We start from the raw sequence: 20,721 nt of genomic DNA, 5'->3' as shown, positions 1-20,721 counted from the left end.
AGGGAGATGTGGTATGAGACAGAAGCTGGGGGAATGGGAAATTGAACAGTGTTAACAGCGTTCCTGGGGGGGAAAGGCTGCCTGTTGCCAGCTGCAGGGAAAGCTGATGGGCCAGCACTTCTCCATACATGTATCATATGTACATGGTAAGACACACATCTACCCAACAATGGAGGCTAAGCTGGGGGTGCAGGGCCAGAGACATCAGCTACATGTCAGGGTAGTTAAGGATTTTTCATGGCCAATGATGCTAGGAAGAGGCTGGCAGTTTCCCAGCCCTGGTGCAGAGGAAAATAGCACAAAAGCTGGTGGTGAGGAAAGGTGTCATGAACCCAGAGCAACAGCCTAGGACAGAGAAAACCAACAGTCACTCAGAAAAGAAGTGGAGGGAGCTGGAAGTTTGAGCTGAAATAGCTGCAAGGTGCCATGTCATAGGCAGCCAGGCCTAATGGTCAGAGCAAGGGTCAGGGAACAGGAACTGGAAGTCATAGACTAATTCAGAAGTCGAGGTAAGGATCAGAGTCTGAGTCAGTCGCCAGGGGTGGAGCATAGAAACCCTGAAGAAGGAAATAAGGCTCTATAGAAAGTGGCCTTGTAAAGGTGTGGACTGTAAAGCTTGCGCTAGGGGTGAGTAATGTCTTCAAGGGGGAGGAGAGTCACAGGGTTCTGGCTCCTTAAAAAAGGGGGAGCAGAGCCTTTGCACCTGTGATGGGTCAGCTGTGAGGTCACCTGGTCCTAGGGGCCAGAGAGACCTGGTGTGTTAGAGCCAGGGAGATGCAAGAAGTGGGAGTAGCAGAAATGCTGCCAGAGTCCAAGGTGAAGCAATGGGAGCCTTCTGGGGGAAAAGACTCTCTTGGGAAAAGCCTTGGGTGACAGAGCTCAGAGAACACAACACAGGTGCAGCAGGGAGGATTAAGAGGTAAAGGGGAAAATCCCCTAGGAGGTGTAGTCTAGGATGGGCTAAGGAATGGTTTTGGTAATTTTGAATAGGGAAAAGAAAATTGCCTGGAAAGACACTGTGTATGTGGCAGTGAACTGGGAAGAAGGTTGTTACAATCCTGATATTATACTGTTATGTGAGCTGCTCTGTGTAGTTTTTATTTAAATAATAGCAAATCCCAAGGCTGCAAGGCATAAATTGGCACAGAATTTGGCCCACCATTTGAGGAAGGTGAAAGTAAGCTATCTTGTTGTCAGTTTTTAAGCAGGATTGATTTCAGCTGGGTAGTCCTGCAAAAACTGATAGCTCAACGTGACTCACTATTTAAATGACTATGGCTCACTCTTCTCTACCTTGGGCACACAGATGCCTATTTCAATATTGCCTTTCTGGGCCCTGTTTTCTACCCTCTCTTCACCTTGCTGGTCCTGCAGACCTATGCAGTGAATATTCAGATTGGAACCATGGAATATTTGCATTAATCTGTTTCCCCCCACCCTCCACTCTTGTGCAGTAAAGGAGCATATGGGTTTTGATTATATTTGTAAATATCATGGGCCCAATCATGAATCAGTGTAAATTAGGAAAAACTCCACTAAAATCAGACCAAGATAAGATAATTTCACCCCTTATCTTTCTGTTGCTGACTTTCTCCTCCCGCCCCAATTTGGCTTAATTAGAGAAGTACTAGAGTACAGCCTCAAACAAACTAGTTTAATTGATTCTGCATGAAATAAGATTGCCAGATGTCCAGTTTTCGACCAGAACATCTGGTTGAAAAGGGACCCTGGCAGCTCCCATCACCACTGCTGACCGGGCCATTAAAAGTCCGGTCGGCGGTGCTGCGGGGCTAAGGCAAGCTACTTCCTACCTGTCCTGGCACCACACTGCACCCTGGAAGCGGCCAACAGGTCCGGCTCCTAGGCAGCGGGGGGCCCACAGGGCTCCATACACTGCCCCTTCCCTGAGAACTGGCTCCACACTCCCATTGGCCAGGAATCCCAGTTAGAGCCTTCACCCCCTGCCCCAGCCCAGTAAAAGTGAGTGAGGGTGGAGGAGGCCGAGCCACTGTGGTGGGGGAACATAGTGAGCAGGACCTCAGGCAAGGGGTAGGGCCTCGAGGCAAGGAGGGGGCTATGGTGTTTGGTTTTGTGCAATTAGAAAGTTGGCAACCCTAGCATGAAATTTTAATCAATACATGTTTTTAAATTTTACACTTGGTGCTGTGTCTATGTTTTGTTGAACTTAAAAGAATTATGGAAAATATTTTGTCAGAGACAAGCGTGAAATTAAAAAGTGTTAAATGGCTAAGGTCTCTACTTTGTCATTTTAAATAACAGTAAGACCTCCAACTATCCCCTAGTAAAGACTTAATAAAAGCTGTCTATAATGTCATAACAGACAGGACAACATTGTTACATCAAGGTATAAATCACTTGAGTGCTTCCTGATGACCAAAGAACTCTGTGTTCATCCTGCAAGGTTTCCCATGCACCAAAATTGTATGAATGGCATATGTTACTTGTATAATTAAAATCTGATTATATTATAATGTAGAAATTAACTTTCTGCAAGTGCCTCATTATTTCCTGTTTCATCTGCCAAATGCAAGAAGTAAATTTTATTGTGTGAGTGAATTAAGTCAAATCATGCTACCAGATTGGTATCCTGAACAGAACTCATTTACTGATGCATTTCATTCTTAAAATATGTACAGATGGCCATGCTAAATGAGACATAATAAATGTTCATTTTGTTGTAGATCACAACTCATTTATAAATAAAAACAATCTTGATAATGTTTGGAGCCTGATTCTGGTCTCTTCTGCAATGATTTTACAGTAGAACAATATTACTGACTTCACTGGATTTATCTCCCATTTGCACTAGTGATCAGTATTGGGCTCCTTGTGACCAGTTCCATGTATATAAAACTAGGTAGTGATTTAAAAATATTCCTTCAGGCCAAGTCTCCCACTGAAGTAAAAAACCTACATAGAGGCTTCAAGACTGGGCCTGGAATTGCCAAGAATACCACAGTGTTGTGAAGTTCAAGAGATGACTAAAATTTGCTACTCAGCCAGAATGTAGTGTTATTTAATGCTTTTATATTTTACTTTGCAGTTGTCAAAAGTCCTTTTCACAAGAAGGAGCTACTAATATTCAGAGATGTTTTTCCCAGTTCTGGTTCCAGTGATGTCATGCAACACAATACCACCATTACATAATTTGTGGCCTGTCTTGCCTCCCTTAAGTACTCCACCTGATTTGGATCATGAGGGCCACATCAGTGAAGGTAAATTCCATGTTCACTACGGAAAGCCAGTTCATAAACAATAGATGCGTTCATTTTTCTTGAGCCTTTTTTCCCCTCCTTCGTGTCAACTGACTGACCATTTTCAAAGAATTGATTGCTAACTGGTGAGCTAGAGAGAGGCAAATAAGCTTAACTACTCACACAATCTGTTAAATATCTAGCACTCATGCAAGCATTTAGTGCAGTTTGAAGGATGAAAACCAGAATGTTCAGTGTAGAATGAAGAATTATTGCACTGTGACATACCTTTGCAATGTTGACTAGATGGCAAAAAAACACTTACTCTGTGTGTGTGTGTATATTTAATTGTAGTATGTGGGTAACAGGGTGCCCCTGCATATCTAGCCCCTTGGCCCTGCTTCTCACAGATGTAAGGACACTCCAAGCTGGTACAACTTGCATGCTCTTTGTGTCAGTTTCCTACTATTACAGGGGTGAGCTCCATGCCCCTATCTGCAGCCAGCCCCACATCCACTGGTGCCCTGCAGTTCCCAGGGCAGTAACCCTGCACACCTGCTTTAATGAGGGTGGGGGGCAGGGAACAGCTGGGACTCGCACATGTGCACACCCTAGAGTGACCAGACAGCAAGTGTGAAAAATCAGGACGGGGGTGAGGGGTAATAGGAGCCTATATAAGAAAAAGACCCAAAAATTGAGACTGTCCCTGATCACCACCCACACATGTGAAACAGAGCTCATTTCTAGTTCAGCCCCATCTTTTTAAAAAAGAACTTTAGGTAGGGTTAAAATACATCTGTATTTTCCTGGACATGTCAGGCTTTTCGGTTCTTAATCACCTCCTGGGAAAATATGGATGTATGGTAACCCTATTGGTACAAAAAATACATGCTGTCGCACATCCCTTAAATCAGAACTTTTTATAGGGAACCTGTTGTTAAATCAGAACTTTTTATAGGGAACCCGTTGTTAAGATTTTGGCAGCTCATCACTGTATATACATGATATTTACAGTAGCTTGGCCTAGCGCAGGCCTTGTCAACAACAGCATAATAGACATCTACCTCTCCCTCCGCATCCTACTCCCTCCCCCTCCCCACTTCCTCCCAGCCTTATAGCTCCTGCCTAATGAGGCTGGCAGGTGCAGTCAGTGATTAGGCAAACCTAGGCTAATTTACCCAGCCCCAACCCATTTTCCGTGATTGGAGTTGGCCTGGCAGGAGCTGATTGTGGCTTCCCCAGCAGCCCCCTGCCACAGTGCGATTACATTCAGATTCAACTCTTGACTAAAATATTATACATTTCATACATGTAAACAATATTTAAAATGTTGCTCTCAAAATTATCTAATTTCACTTGTATAAGGTTTCTACTGAGAGCAGCATCTTCATACTGCATTTGAGGTATTTTAAAATGTAAGGTAATAAACACTAGCATGTCAATTGATTTTAGTCTGGCACCTAAAATATTAATCAACAAGCTGCCTGTATGGTGAAATATAGACACTAGGGCCAGGTCCTCAGCCAATGTAAGTGGGTATAGATCCATTGACTTGACAAAGTACATGTCTCACATCCTTAGCTGCCCCAGGAACTGCTCAAACTTTCTTCTTCTAGTGTCCACTCTATATAATTTACTCAAATCCCTTCCGCCAACACCTATACACTTCATCACAATAGTCCTAATTCCTATAACTGTCTAACCTGACAGGAAAAGAGCTCTCCCTTACTTGGGATCTCCTTTGATCCATACACTGCTGGTGCTGTCCTCCCACCCTAACCCTGCCTTCCTGCCTTTTATCAAGATAGTCAGCCAATTAATTCCTTAACCTACTCAGCCTCTCTATCTGATTAGCCCCCTATTTCCTCAATCAGCCATCACTGGGGAAACTGAGGCTACAATGATCAGGGTGCTGACTCATCTGTCAGGCCTCAGCACTCTGTTACAGGGACCTATGCTCATTTATACCAGCTAAGGATCTGGCCTAAATCTGTTGCAAGGGTTTTAATAGTTTCCATGTAGGGTTATTTTTCATATGGTCTTTGTGCAGTGTTAGTTGTGAATATTTAGAACCACATTCAGGGTAGCCACTATGGGGCATATCGAGTAAGGAGGTAAGAGTCTGTGTAAATAGGAAATAAAGAGTCTGGCATTCACCCAGATTGCTGTGTCCTGCGTCTCTAATCTGTATATTTTCATATTAGATTATGTTTGCAGAGCTATAACTAAAAGTTGATAACACTTCCAACATCAGCCCCTCTTTTAGAATGAAAGCAACCAGTGAGAAGGCCTCACCCCTTCCAAACTCTTTGCCTTTTCCCACTCCTCTCACTTCAGGAAGTTGTATAGGAAACTCCATGAGATTGACCTCATTGAGTTTTCCTGCCACTCTGGTTCCCTGTTGTGCGAGCACACATGCAAGCACAAATTGGAGGAAGCAATATGGCATGTCTTAAAATATTCTGCACATAGAATAGCAGGGTTGGAAGGGACCTCAGGAGATCATCTAGTCCAACCCCCTGCTCAAAGCAGGACAAACCCCCAGACTTTTTTTTTTAACCCCAGCTCCCTAAATGGTCCCCTCAAGGATTGAACTCATAACCCTGGGTTTAGCAAGCTAATGCTCAAACCACTGAGCTATCCCTCCCCCCTGCATTAATATGCATATTAATGTAGAATTACTCTGAACTATAGTATCTATGGACACAACAGTAAAGGAACCATTGAAAGCCACCACTGCAAAGCTCTGCCTACTGGGTGAGATTCTGTGCTGTGCCTCTAGAGGAGATACAATGCAGAACTTGCAGCCCGGGGGAGAGGAAGCTAAAGTGATTTTAAGATACTTTTGCACCCTTCCAATGCGGGGCCACTGTGGAGGGTGGAAAGGCCTGCAGAGTAACTGAGACAGCCCTGGTGGCTTAAGTGACAGTAGCCTCCCTAGGCTACTTTATGGGCCATAGCACTACCCCAAATTTCCACCACGCTATGTGCTTTGGCCCTGCCCTCACCACACCCCCATACCAACAGCTGATGAGGGGGCACTCAGAGGGGAGCCTTATGGCTGTCTTCCACAGTTCCCCTGGCTTATAAGAGCCTTTTAAAGCCCCTTTATGCCACTCTGGCCTTTTTTACATGTCTTTAAAAGGCAAAAGCGGAGCTGAGGATCTCGCACATTATCTCCATAATATGGACTGATATGCTACACCAAAGAAACCACTATGAAATAGTCTGTCAAAGATCTGTACGTCTTCATGTTTCAGATAGATACATTACCCACAGCTGTGACTAAAAACTCACACTTGATAAATTGGTTTTAAAATGTTTGTTTGCAAAAAGTGAAGGATTTGGCGTTTAAAACTGACTTTCAAAACCATGTATGGAATCTGGGCATTTGAATCCCATGGCAGTCTAAAAAAATCCCCTAAAAATGTTTTTACTGTGGCCTGAAATGACTTCAACAAGCTAAAAAAGCTCTATCAGTCTATGTATCCCTCCCTGACTAAGACAGCTTAACTGGAAGCTAATAAGTGAGATCCTCTGCTGGCGTAAATCACCAATGAAGCCCTAAGTCTTGACTGTTTGAGACTGATTTTTTTTTAATACCTCTTGGGGTTGCATGACTTCACCATACCCAGATTCAGTCTTGTCATTCTGGAGTGGCAGAATGGAGTGTCTCTCAGTATCCTCATGGAGAGTGCCATGCTGAGCTGACCATTGTATTCCCTTCAACTACTGTATATCTACCAGTGGTGACTGGTGATATCTGAAACTTCCATAAAGCTTGTTTTTAAACATTTCCTACTAACTTCTAGGTCATTTGCAGTAGCCTATCACTTACTGTGGTCTCCCCATTCTTCCCAGAAGAACGTCCTTGCTTGAACTGATTGACTGCATATTTAACTTTATTGGAAGTAATGCTTTCTTATGGATGTCAGGTAACTAATTTCTTCAATTATTTCTATATCAGTGTCATTCTTTTCTTGCATTACTGTCACTGACTACAGTAAACCTTCTAATATTACTTATTATCAACTCCAAGGATAGTTAACTTGATTCACTCTCCTGTTCAATGAAAATTATCTTGGGTTCTATTTGACTGACACTTTTTTCATCACTCAATGATACATTGTTTTATATAATTGGCTCTGGAGTCATTTCTATTTTTTCTTAGCCATCTTCTCTTCATTAGGTTGGTATGCTTATGTTTTACCTTCTAAATAAATGTGCTGTGATTTGTACTATAATATCCAGCAATTTAAATTAAATTATTCAGACTGCATATGTCAACTTCCTTCCTTTCCCACACAATATATTCTTTCAATAGCTACTTGTGGTGTCCATTCTTTTCTTTACACAGAACTCCAACCCTGACCTGTAGGAATTAAATTAATTCTTTAGCCCTGTCTTCAGAAACTTTTATGGGTAGTGTAACGGGCCTGCTCACCCCTGCGGCGCCTCCTGCTGGTGACTCCGGGGAATTAGCTTGGTTTCCAGCACGGAGCACCCTCTCAGGCCAGTGATTCATCTGTTCCCTGGCCCCGAGTCCCTTCCTGGACCCCGGTGCCCTTTTACATGGAGTGCTGCCACCCCCAGCAGTAACCCCTTTCTCTCAGGGTCTCCCCTCCCCAGGGAACCCCCACCCTCTATCCCCACCTTGCCTCAGTGTATGGCTACTGCCAGTCATTGTCTAGCCCCACATCCTGGGGCAGACTGCAGTATCAGCCTACTCATCACTGGCAAGGAGGGTTTGGACCTGCTGCTTTGGCCTACCCCTGGGTTACCCTCTGCAACCCCAGTACCTGTTAGCCCAATGCTAGGCAGCAGCCTGGGGCTTTCCAGGCTGAAGCTCCCCAGCCTGTCCCCAGCCCTGCGCCCCTCAGGTACTTTGTCTGTAGCTCCCTGCAGCCAGGCCCTTCTCCCTCTTCAGGCAGAGGAAGACTGTCTTCTTGGGCTTCTGGCTCACAGCCTCTTATAGGGGCCAGCTGGGCCTGATTGGGGCATGGCCCAGCTGCAGCCACTTCCCAATCAGCCCAGCTTAAAAGCTGCTTTCTCCAGCCACAGCCCCTTCCCAGGGCTGTATTTAACCCCTTCAGGGCCGGAGCAGGGGTCTACCCTGCTACAGGTAGTACTCAAAATTCCCAGTTTTACATGAGATATATAGATAAATTTACTACAACCGACCATGTTAATTCCCTTTACTAACTAATTGTGCAAGTATGGAAGTTGTTTTGTTGCAAACACTTATCTAAGATAACTGACAAGTTTAAAGGCCTACTGCTGTATTTCCATTTCTTATTCCAAGAAAACAGTAGTAATTTTCTCTCTCATTCCTGGCAGAAACAAAATGAAAACTTTCCTCACTGCTGAAGGAGGGTAGGGAATCACTTTATTTATCTAAGGTGTCATAAGTGCATCGACAAAGCTGCAGTAATTGCCAGTGTTGCCTCCACAATAATTTGATTCATTTCTGATGCTCACTCAGTTTTGCTGGAAATTTCCCACCTGCTTTTCCCTAGCTATTTCATCTGCAAAAATGACATTATTATTAGAGAGCATGTCCATCATAAATGCCAAATTGCTTTTCTTCTCTCTCCTCTTATGTATGCAGACTTTCAAGTAAGTGTTATTCATTTTTGTAAGTATTGCATCTATTCTATATTGAATTATAGCATTCCTTGCCATAGTATTTCTTTTGCTCCATTCATACTGTCACTCAATTCCTCTCTTCAGAGAGAAATCATAGTCTTGTTGTTCAGGCTCAAGACTGAAATACAAGAGCCCTGAGTTCTTTTCTGAGCTCTGACCCAGTTTCATGCATTACTTTAGGCAAGTAATTTAACCACTCCGTGCCTCAGTTTCCTCATTTGGAAAAATGAAGATTAAAATGCTGACTTACTGTATCTCAGAGATGCAGTGATACTAAATTTATTAATATTTATAAAATGCATTGAGATCCCCATATAAAACAATATGAGTGCAATATTAGTCATGATCATATATTCCTACCTAATAATTCCTAATAATCCTATTACTTCATAGACTGTGGAGAGAAAAATGGATGATGGGTAAAACATCATTTCCTCTTATTCTGGCCTTGCTAAAAATCATATTCTGAATATTAAATATATTTATTTTGTAATCATAAAACATTGTTGTTCTGTATTCTTTACACTTTCTTCATTTTATGCCAACCCTGTTATAATTATTCCTCTTCTATCAGCCTTGCAGATCTCTCTCCTAAATCAAAGCTGTTCCACTGAACATGTGTAAATTCTTCCCACAGCAGTTCAGGAAAATAATATTGACAACAGTCCACCTGTTCAGAAACGTATCAGAGGGGTAGCCGTGTTAGTCTGGTTCTGTAGAAGCAGCAAAGAATCCTGTGGCACCTTATAGACTAACAGACGTTTTGCAGCATGAGCTTTCGTGGGTGAATACCCACTTCTTCGGATGCAAGTAGTGGAAATTTCCAGGGACAGGTATATATAAGCAAGCAAGAAGCAAGCTAGAGATAACGAGGTTAGATCAATCAGGAAGGATGAGGCCCTGTTCTAGCAGTTGAGGTGTGAAAACCAAGAGAGGAGAAACTGGTTCTGTAATTGGCAAGCCATTCACATTCTTTATTTAATCCTGAGCTGATGGTGTCAAATTTGCAGATGAACTGGAGCTCAGCAGTTTTTCTTTGAAGTCTGGTCCTAAAGTTTTTTTGCTGCAGGATGGCCACCTTAAGATCTGCTATTGTGTGGCCAGGTAAGTTGAAGTGTTCTCCTACAGGTTTTTGTATATTGCCATTCCTAATGTCTGATTTGTGTGCATTTATCCTTTTCCTTAGAGACTGTCCAGTTTGGCCGATGTACATAGCAGAGGGGCATTGCTGGCATATGATGGCATATATTACATTGGTGGACGTGCAGGTGAATGAACCGGTGATGGTGTGGCTGATCTGGTTAGGTCCTGTGATGGTGTTGCTGGTGTAGATATGTGGGCAGAGTTGGCATCGAGGTTTGTTGCATAGATTGGTTCCTGAGCTAGAGTTACTATGGTGCGGTGTGCAGTTGCTGGTGAGAATGTGCTTCAGGTTGGCAGGTTGTCTGTGGGCGAGGACTGGCCTGCCACCCAAGGCCTGTGAAAGTGTGAGATCATTGTCCAGGATGGGTTGTAGATCCCTGATGATGCGTTGGAGGGTTTTAGCTGGGGACTGTATGTGATGGCCAGTGGAGTCCTGTTGGTTTCTTTCTTGGGTTTGTCTTGCAGTAGGAGGCTTCTGGGTACACGTCTGGCTCTGCTGATCTGTTTCCTTATTTCCTCGTGTGGGTACTGTAGTCTTGAGAATGCTTGGTGGAGATTTTGTAGGTGTTGGTCTCTTTCTGCGGGGTTAGAGCAGATACGGTTGTACCTCAGTGCTTGGCTGTAGACAATGGATCTTGTGGTGTGTCCGGGATGGAAGCTGGAGGCATGAAGGTAGGCATAGCGGTCGGTAGGTTTTTGGTATAGGGTGATGTTAATGTGACCATCACTTATTTGCACCGTGGTGTCTAGGAAGTGGACCTCCAGTGTAGATTGGTCCAGGCTGAGGTTGATGGAGGGGTGGAAGCTGTTGAAATTGTGGTGGAATTTTTCAAGAGTCTCCTTCCCATGGGTCCAGATGATGAAGATGTCATCGATGTAGTGTAGGTAGAGAAGGGGCGTGAGTGGACGGGAGCTGAGGAAGCGTTGTTCCAGGTCGGCCATAAAAATATTGGCATATTGTGGGGCCATGCGGGTTCCCATAGCGGTGCCACTGATCTGGAGATATATATTGTCCTTAAATTTGAAATAGTTGTGTGTGAGGATAAAGGCACAGAGCTCAGCAACCAGTTGTGCTGTGGCATCATCAGGGATACTGTTCCTGACAGCTTGTATTCCATCAGTGTGTGGGATGTTTGTGTAGAGAGCCTCTACATCCATGGTGGCTAGGATGGTGTTTTCTGGAAGGTCACTAATGCATTGTAGTTTCCTCAGGAAATCAGTGGTGTCACGGAGATAGCTGGGAGTGCTGGTAACATAGGGTCTGAGCAGAGAAACAGAACTCAGATTTCGCAAGCACCAGAGTTTCTGGCAGAAGAAGTTACATTTGAATCCCAATGAAGAGAGAGGATTTTCCATGGCTACCAGTACAGAGTTCATATTGATCCTAGAAGTACCGTATTCACTAGTAGACAGATTCTGACAAACTTACACATCTTGATTTCAGTGGGAGCACTGGTGGAGTAAGGTATTCCTCCTGAATAAAAGTAGAAGAACCCACCCCTTAACACTGCAGTTTACTGCTTACTTCCAGACTCAAAAGCATCACTTACTTCTCATGGGAAAATGTTTTATATTTTTAAATTCAGAGAGTTTTAAGGTACATTATGTACCAAAAATGTCTGCATGTCACCCGGCTCCTTGTTCAGACCAGTTTAGGGTGGGACAAGCAGGTTTTTGTTGGTTTCTTTGTTTTACACTTGGATTTAATCCACGTAGGTTTCTGAGACAAGTCCATTAGTTTTGCTTGAAAACAGTTCAGGGTGGTCTACACATAGTTTCTTACGCTGATTTCATTATAGAAACCAATATAGTTAAATCATTACAAAACTGTAGGTAGACCAGCACTAAGGGAGTTCCCTTTTATAACCCCATAAAATAACCACTGAAGATAGAGACAGAAGAATAATTAGTGTAGTTACTTCCATTCACTCTTTACTAGGTCATTTATCAGAACTGAACTTTTAATACATGGGAAAAGTACCTAGAGCCCAGGATGGGCGGTTTGTAATGTAATGGATATATTTAAATAAACAAGATTAATCATTTTCCAGTAGCCTAATTTTCAAAGTCTAAATCTTTTCAAATAATGAAAGCCCCCTTACATTTCATAGTAATGACAGAACTGCTTTATCTTCTGATTTTGGCCCAAACTACCATGGCGCATGGATGCCAATTCCTTCCAAGACTCGGATTGCATTGTCTGTTTTCTCCATTTCTGAGGAGGATATCAGTCATGTCATTCTTTGCCAAGCTCTTTTTGAGCTTTCCAGGAATAACTGGAACTGGGATATCTAAAAATCCTGGCTCCTCTTTCACCAGAGATGCTGAGGAAACTGAACTTGATGGGGAATTTAGTGTATAACTCACCTCAGATACTTGTGGAAAGTGCAGTGTTACCAGATGAATGGACAGTTCCTGCTTTCAAAACTCTGCAGCAGATTCGTTAATGATATTTTGTACAGTGGAATCAGCATACTAGAGTCATAATGTCCTGCCTGTTCATTTTCTGATTTTCATTTTAACAGCATTCAATCTTTAATAATGATAGTATTGGGGGGGGCATTAATAGCCATATTACCCAATATACTGTTTTGTTACTCAGTGATCTCTAAACCTAAATTAGTCTTATTAAAGCTGGCCAAATGATTTAGTGCAAATAATATTTTCATTGAATTTGGCCCGTTTTGCTGCAAATATTTACCAAATAATTTTTGCAAACAAATTTCAGCCAATAAGTTGTTCACATCAACTATTCTGTATTCCTGGGATGGGAATGGTAATCTAGTCCCATGTTACTGTTCCCACTCTCTGACTGGATGACTGAATTTTTAAACAAGCACATAAACTGACATACACTTCCTCTATGAAGTTCTGAGTGAATAATTATACATGCTAAAATTAATGAAACTTCTGGGATTTGCAAATATTTCCATGAATGTCCAGCTACTGATCCCGCAAACAATGACCCAAGCATGCTGCTTTTATTCACGAATCACATTTTGTATCTGTCAGTCAGTTCTGGCTTGTCTTAAAATTATGAGCAGTTTTCTGAAAGTTGTGGAGACCATATCTGCTTCCCTTCATATGATATGGTTTATCTCCTCCTTCTCTTGTCTGTGCTACCTGTACCATTGGTCCAGTAGATAGTGCTTTGGGCTAGGACTCAAAAGACATGTGTTTTATGTGTTCCTAATTTGGCTGCTGACCTGCTGTGCCAGCTTGTGCAAGTCAAGTTGTCTCTGTTTAGACTGGAAACTCCTTGGGAAAGGGTCTGACTCTCGCTATATGTTCGTACCACCTCTCTGAGACTGGGCCTTCGAGTGCTACTGCAATGCAAATAATTAATAATAGCTGTCTGTGAAATACACAAATGGAGAAAACTTATCCTTTGACTCTTTAAAAACATTACCCTGGAAAGGGGGCATGAATTATAGTAATCCAGTGTCAGATGAAAGCACTTTGCATTCACTTTAAGGTTCTTCTACAGTACCAGAGTAAATGAGAATCATATGCCAAAAGCTTGGATTGCTTTTATGCCTCTGTCTGTCTCCATTGCAGATGGAGCGGTTAGTAAAGGCCCACTTATACCCATATTTCATTTTGTACAGGTGTCATCTGAAGAAGAAAAAAGTGCTCCTGAGCAGAACAGTGTGTCACACCTCCATGAGGAAAAGCGGAAACAGGTTCCTGTGTGCTACCGACACTGACTCCTGTGCTGGGAGATGCTTCTTCTGATTTGTCAGTCTTCCTTTCAGTCACCTGTAGAGAGTGGAGGACCCATTAGTATGGATTACCGGAGCTACTCACTGAACAAAATTAGATTTTTGTACCCACTGGGGGTTATGACTGAAGAAAAACAAGAATTCAAGATCAATGCAGACGCTGAATGTGTTTTGGAAATGTGTATTGTTAATCTCTTTTGTATAAGGTACAGGGATATGAATTCAATATTATTAATCATGTTTATTATGGTAACACCTAAGGATATTGACGATTGGAGCCCCATGGTGCTAGGCACTGTATAGACAGAGGAAATAAATAACAAATAAAAACCTACATTATGAAAATATTAACTCTGATAGATTATTTGCCTAAGTATGAACAGTAAGATCCAGGCGTGGTCATAATGTAAAAGTGAAAAGAAGGTAAGTAAAACAGGAATCAAGGGATGATCCAGATTCCACTGAAGTCATTAAGAGTTTTGTCATTGATTCCAATAGGAGAAGGTTTTGGCCCCCAGACCAGCAGCCAGCCCCTATAGTAACTAAAGAATGGTAGTTGCACGGCTTAGTTGTCCAGTATGATGACACTTTAATTTGAATGCTTACAAGACTTTGAAAAGTGCAATGCCAGTAAATAAGAGGCCTTTCATGTATACAACCTCTCAAAGAGGTTGGATAGTGGTGCATAATTTTCCATCGGGGCATATATTTCAAATGCATAAAATTAATCTATTTGGTTAGAAACAATGCAGAAAAGGAAGAAGAAAAATCCTTTTTCAAAAAGATAACAAAGAGCAACCCTATTGGTTTTGCATTTACTCTTTGCTTGAATCACTAGCAATAAATAATTTAATCTAATAAAGCTATCAAAGTCATTGAAACCATAAATCACCATTTTTACAGTGTACATCTAAGCACCTTTTTTACTGCTCCAGTGTTTTGAATTAACTGAATAAAACTTAAAAGCATTCCCCTAGAGATTCACAAGAGAGCTGGGCTTGGCCTTTGTAAACAAAATCAGATATTGTCATAAAAATGTGCTTCCAGCTGCTTCGGGGAAACTATCATCCATACAAATCTCAAAGGGTTTCTCTTAAAATGTGAACTTGTGGCCTTCATTGCAGAGAGAAGAAAAACAGAGACAAAGAGAATCAGGACCCTGGTGTTTGTCTTTTCCCAGCAATCATAATGGAATTTTTTTTTTAGTGGGGGAGAGGTGTCAGGAAAGGGAGGGAGGGGTATAACTGGGGAGGGAAGGGGATTTTGCCTATTCTCAACAACCCGTGAAATATCAGTCATTGTCAGCTAGGACACTATAATAAGTGACTCAGATTTTTAAATGACACAGTTTAATAAATTCAGGGTGATAAACTTCAAGCTCATAAAAGTCTATTACTATCATAATAAGCAATAATGTTTATTACATATGCAAATAAGTGTACAAACATGAGCTAATTATTCCTCACAATATTCCTCAGAGGTAGGTAAGGAAGCATTTGTGTCCCCATTTTACATATGGGAAAGCTGAGGCGGAGGAAGTGATTTCCCGCAGACAACATGGAAGCAAGGTAGCAGCAGATTCAATTTAAAACTTAAGATATCCCAAATCCCAAAATTGTGTTTGTTCCTCCAGCCTGCTTAGTCTTTTATTCAGACTGAGCTCTCTTTGCCATACTATAATCAGGGGGACTTCTGACACTAGGCGATTTAGCTGTCCATTCCTAAAATGGAGCTATCGGACAACAGGCCCCCATGCTGCTCCAATTGAAGTTTAGAGTTTTGACAATGACTTCAAAATAAGCAGGATCAGACCAAAGGATTCAAAGCAGTTTGGAATGTCAGGGTAACTACAACAACCAGACCCAACATACCCGCTCCCTATTCTAAATCTCATTTTTCTACTTCATCTGATTTTTTTTCCCCATTTTCTTCCTGGCCTGATGTGTAGGTGGAAAACTGAATGAAAAGAACCCAACTCCTGCTTGTATCACTCACCTGTGTAGTCCTATTGGAGTCAATAAGATTACTCAGTGGAGGAGATGTATTTAGGATTATTAACTTCCCTTGTTTTCAGTAAAGCTGAGAGCTCTTGGGAAAACACATCTACAGAGCAAGAGTTTTTTCAGACAAAAGTCAGCAAATGTGACCTAAAACTTTCCAGACAGTTTAATTTTCTTCATGAAAATGGTACCATTTTCACGTAACATCAGCATGAAAGAGGATACATTTTAAAAGACATGACTAGATCCATGCTAGCAGGTCTGCCAGCTGCTTGAACAGCTCTCTGCTCGTGATCATTGCGCCCCATTTTAAGGAGTAGCACTACAGCTGTTATCAGGCAACACAGCAACCAGGTAGTGGGTCAGGAACAGATCAGGCTGACAAATAGTCACAGTGTGTAGCCCTGCCCAGAGAGGATTTTACCTACCTCTGGAGATACCTGGGGTTATTTTATTTAATTATTTTACATGTTGGCACCACTTACATAGCTTGCCATGCCAATAAAGTCTCACTGAATTGAAAAACTATGTCACAGCATTCCGGCTTTTTGCATAAGATTTGTCCCAGTGGCCCCTAAAATATTGGACATTGGAATGCTGAGCATGGTTCTAAACACTGCAGGGTTCACAAATATTTAAAATTTAAACTATAAAGAATGTTTACTGTAAAACAGAGGCCAATCTATTTATTTATGACGTATAGTCCTGGTCTATACTACGAGTTTAGGTCAAATTTAGCAGCGTTAGATCGATTTAACCCTGCACCCATCCACACGACGAAGCCATTTTTGTTGACTTAAAGGGCTCTTAAAATCGATTTCGGTACTCCTCCCCGACGAGGGGATTATCGCTGAAATCGACCTTGCTGGGCCGAATTTGCGGTAGTATGGATGCAATTCAACCGTATTGGCCTCCAAGAGCTATCCCAGAGTGCTTCATTGTGACCGCTCTGGGATAGCTCTCAACTCTCAACTCAGATGCACTGGCCAGGTATACAGGAAAAGCCCCGTGAACTTTTCAATGTCATTTCCTGTTTGGTCAATGTAGCGAGCTCATCAGCACAGGTGACCATGCTCTCCCAGAATTGCAAAAGAGCTCCAGCATGAACCGAACGGGAGGTACCAGATCTGATCACTGTATGGAGAGATGAATCTGTGCTATCCGAACTCCATTCCAAAAGACGAAATGCCCGAATATTTGAAAAAATCTCCAAGGGCATGAAGGATAGAGGTTATAACAGGGACCCGCAGCAGTGCTGCATGAAGCCTACCAAAGAAGCAGAGAGGCAAACGGATGCTCTGGGTCAGAGCCTCAGACATGCTGCTTCTATGATGAGCTGCATGGCATTCTAGAGGGTGCCCCTACAACTACCTCACCCCTGTGCTTCCCTCCTCCCACACCCTTCCCGGGCTACCTTGGCAGTTATCCCCCCATTTGTGTGATGAATTAATAAAGAATGCATGAATTTGAAACAACACTGACTTTATTGCCTCTGCAAATGGAGATCAAAGGGGGCAGGGGAGGGCGGTTAGCTTACAGGGAAGTAGAGTGAACCAAGGGGGCGGGTTTTCATCAAGGAGAAACAAACAGAACTTTTACACCATAGCCTGGCAAGTCATGAAACTGGGTTTTCAAAACTTCTCTGATGCACAGCGCACCCTGCTGTGCTCTTCTAACTGCCTTGGTGTCTGGCTGCGCATAATCAGCGGCCAGGCGATTTGTCTCAACCTCCCACCCTGCCATAAACATCTCCCCCCTTACTCTCACAGATATTGTGGAGCACACAGCAAGCAGTAATAACAATAGGAATATTGGTTTCACTGAGGTTTAACCAAGTCAATAAACTGTGCCAGCGAGCTTTTTGTTGTCCAAAAGCACATTCTACCACCATTATGCACTTGCTCAGCCTATTGTTGAACTGCTCCTTACTACTGTCCAGGCTTCATGAGCCATAGGAGCAAGGGGTAGGCTGGGATAGGTGTGACCACCAACTGGGAGAGCAGCCTGAGGCAGAAGCCTCCAGCTCGCATGATATTTCAGGCAGGACTGAATCTCCATTAGATGAAACTTAAAGAAGAGAATGACTTGAAGTCATTCCCATGTCTGCCCAGGTACCCCCAACCAACCTAACCAAAGTTGGCCAGGATCACCCATGGGACAATGATGATGGTTAGCAGTCGTATTGTACCGTCTGCCATCCGCAAGGCAAGGCAAAGCTATGTAGCAATGCAGTACCGCATCTACCAGCAGCACCCAGGAGACATATGGTGACAGTGAGCGGAGCGGGCCCCATGCTTGTTGTGGTATGTCATCTGCACTGGTAATCCAGGAAAAAAGGTGAGAAATGATTTTTTGCTGTTGCTTTCACAGAGGGAGGGAGGGAGGGAGGGAGGAGGGCCTGATGACATGTACCCAGAACCACCCGCAACAATGTTTTTGCCCCATCAGGCACTGGGAGCTCAACCCAGAATTCCAATGGGTGGCGGAGACTGTGGGATAGCTACCACAGTGCAATGCTCCGAAAGTCGATACTAGCCACGGTACTGTGGACGCACACCAGCGACTTAATGTGCTTAGTGGGTCACACACAATCGACTTTATCAAATCGATTTCTAAAAAATTGACTTCTATTAAATCGACCTAATTTTGTAGTGTAGACATACCCATAGAGAGAACTCAGAGGGATCCCAAACAGATTTTTGGGGAAAGAAGATCTCTACCTTCCAGCTTGAAAGAGTTTGGGATAGTCAGATCTGAGAGTCTGGAGAGGTTAGAAGGTCCTGACACTAGAACCTGGAGACTATTGGGTATGGGAAAGGTGGCACATCCCAGAAGTTAGTCACATGTATGTGGAGTCAGGATATGCCAGACACAGGACATTCTAAGAGCAATTTCAGTCGTAATTTTGTAGGTCTGGGATTTCCAAAGCATTCACAGACATCCACTGTAGTAGGCCCAAGATCTACTGTGGAAAAATAGATTCATTTTATTTTAAACAGACAGCTTCTACAAATAATCTCAAGCCTTTTCTTCCACCAGTAAGTAATTTACCTGATTCCCACTTAATGCAACACTGAGTAAACAAGTATCATCTATTCCTTTGTTCTACCCTACCTTAGCTATACGGTTCCTTCCAAGACTCATTTTAAGCCTTGACTAAGAAATACAGCTATTTCCCCCCTCAATGAATCCACATTTTCCTTCAGTTAACACATACAGTGCCTGATCCTTTCCCCGTTGAAGCCATAAACATTCTCCCATTTACACAAGGGAGAGCAGAATTGGGCTTCTGGTTCATTTTTAAATAAAACACTTTTCATAGTGATTTTTCCAAGACTGGCTGATTGTCACTCTGCATTGACTTCAATGGATGACCCCAGCCTGGAGTTGCAGGCTACCAAACCAGAACCCTCAGCATCCTCAGCGACAGCAGCAGTCCTCTCTGAGATGACCCTCGGGGATGCCAAGCCTGAGGGATGAACATTATAGACAACACAAGCTTTTGAGAGCTTGTTCATCAGCACTTGAAACTGGTGAGCATCTCGCATAGCAGTTTGATTTTCAAAGACCTTTCTCAAAAAGACAGAGAAGACAGAATTTTAGTAATAAAGGGAAATTGTTCAGGATCATAATTAATTTTAGAGTTGAGACATATACAGATGCATGGGTTCTGATAAGAGGTAGACTAACATATTTATAAAAAATAAAGAAAGGCTCTTTTCCAATACAATTTTATCACATTTATTTTTTAAAATCCTGTATGATTTGGACTTTGATCATTTTATTCCTGACTCATCCTATTCATTCTTAAGTGCCCAGTCATGTTTTCTATTAAGACATTTTATATCTAGATATAGATATATATGGAATATATGCTTTGTAGTGTCATTGCAATTTCATTTACATGAATTTAGCATGGGTGCATTGATTGAGAATAGTAAAGCTATGATTGAATTCAGCAGATGACGGCAAATGTATGTGAGTAAAACTTTTACAACACTGTACAACATCAACTCCATATATGGCTCATATGTTGTAGAAAAGCTATTTTAGAAAAAAATAACAAGTATTAGGACTTTTTTTGTAGTCTATTCCTTTGCCTTTAAAACAAGCTGTCTGATACAAAAATATCCAGAAATGGCCTCTGGTTTTCAGTGCCAAACTTGAGAAAATCTAGGGTCTTATTTTCAGAAGTGAGCTGCTCTTTCTTCCACAGATGCACCTACAACTCCCACAGACTTCAAGAACTCTGGGCAAGACAACAAAATCTTTCTGTGCCTCATCTGTCAAAGGGACTAATACTTTTCTGCCTCATAAAGGACTGGGTGTGTGTGTGAAAATTAAATTAATTAATGTATCTGAAGTGTTCAGAAACTATGGTGATGTAACTGTGATGGAATACACCCCTGTATTCACACCCTATACAGTACTGTACCAATCTGTGTACAAAATATGCCTTATGAGGTATCATTTGAAAACTAAACTTGTTGGTCAATAATATTACAGTAGAATGTATATTGCAACATTATATGTAAAGTTGTGAATTCCCTCCTGAATGAAGTTGGTGGCACATGTTCAAACTCACATACCACCCATTAGGCAGAACTAGTCAAGCATGTCTTGAACAAAGGAATGAATGTTTATCTCAATTTACATATAAGTTATAAACAGGATCTTAGGACAGCAAGACGAGGAAGAGAGGAGACAAGGAAAATCTTCATTTTAGCAAACAGAGGTGAGAATAAACAGCATGGAACTTCTTTCACCATCAGATACCATGTCACCTCCTTTACTATTTGAATAAACTTTTCTTTGAGGGGTAACCTTCAGTAAAATGCATTTCCAAGGGGGTCTGAAATAAGTGAGGGGCAAAAACACTCCAAGGGATCTCTATCTATCCATCTCTCTCTTTTCCACCTCAGAAAACAAAAGATACGGCCGACGGACTTTGGGAGGAGAGCCTGACCTGAAACTTGGTCAGCAATGATACTGGGA

General features: G+C 42.3%; 1 long non-coding RNA gene across 1 annotated transcript; it reads left to right on the top strand.

Annotated features, from left to right (window-relative positions):
- The first annotated feature begins 791 nt into the window (after nucleotides 1–791).
- On the top strand, nucleotides 792–13,998 carry LOC123367589. The gene is made up of 3 exons (XR_006578543.1): nucleotides 792–919; nucleotides 3,065–3,236; nucleotides 13,613–13,998. It is a non-coding gene; the product is annotated as an uncharacterized LOC123367589 (long non-coding RNA).
- The last annotated feature ends 6,723 nt before the right edge of the window (nucleotides 13,999–20,721 follow it).

This window comes from Mauremys mutica, chromosome 1, assembly GCF_020497125.1.
Source record: "Mauremys mutica isolate MM-2020 ecotype Southern chromosome 1, ASM2049712v1, whole genome shotgun sequence".
In the NCBI taxonomy this organism is placed as follows: domain Eukaryota; kingdom Metazoa; phylum Chordata; order Testudines; family Geoemydidae; genus Mauremys; species Mauremys mutica.
Note: the sequence above shows the minus strand (reverse complement) of the source record. Positions and strands in the feature narration are given on the sequence as shown.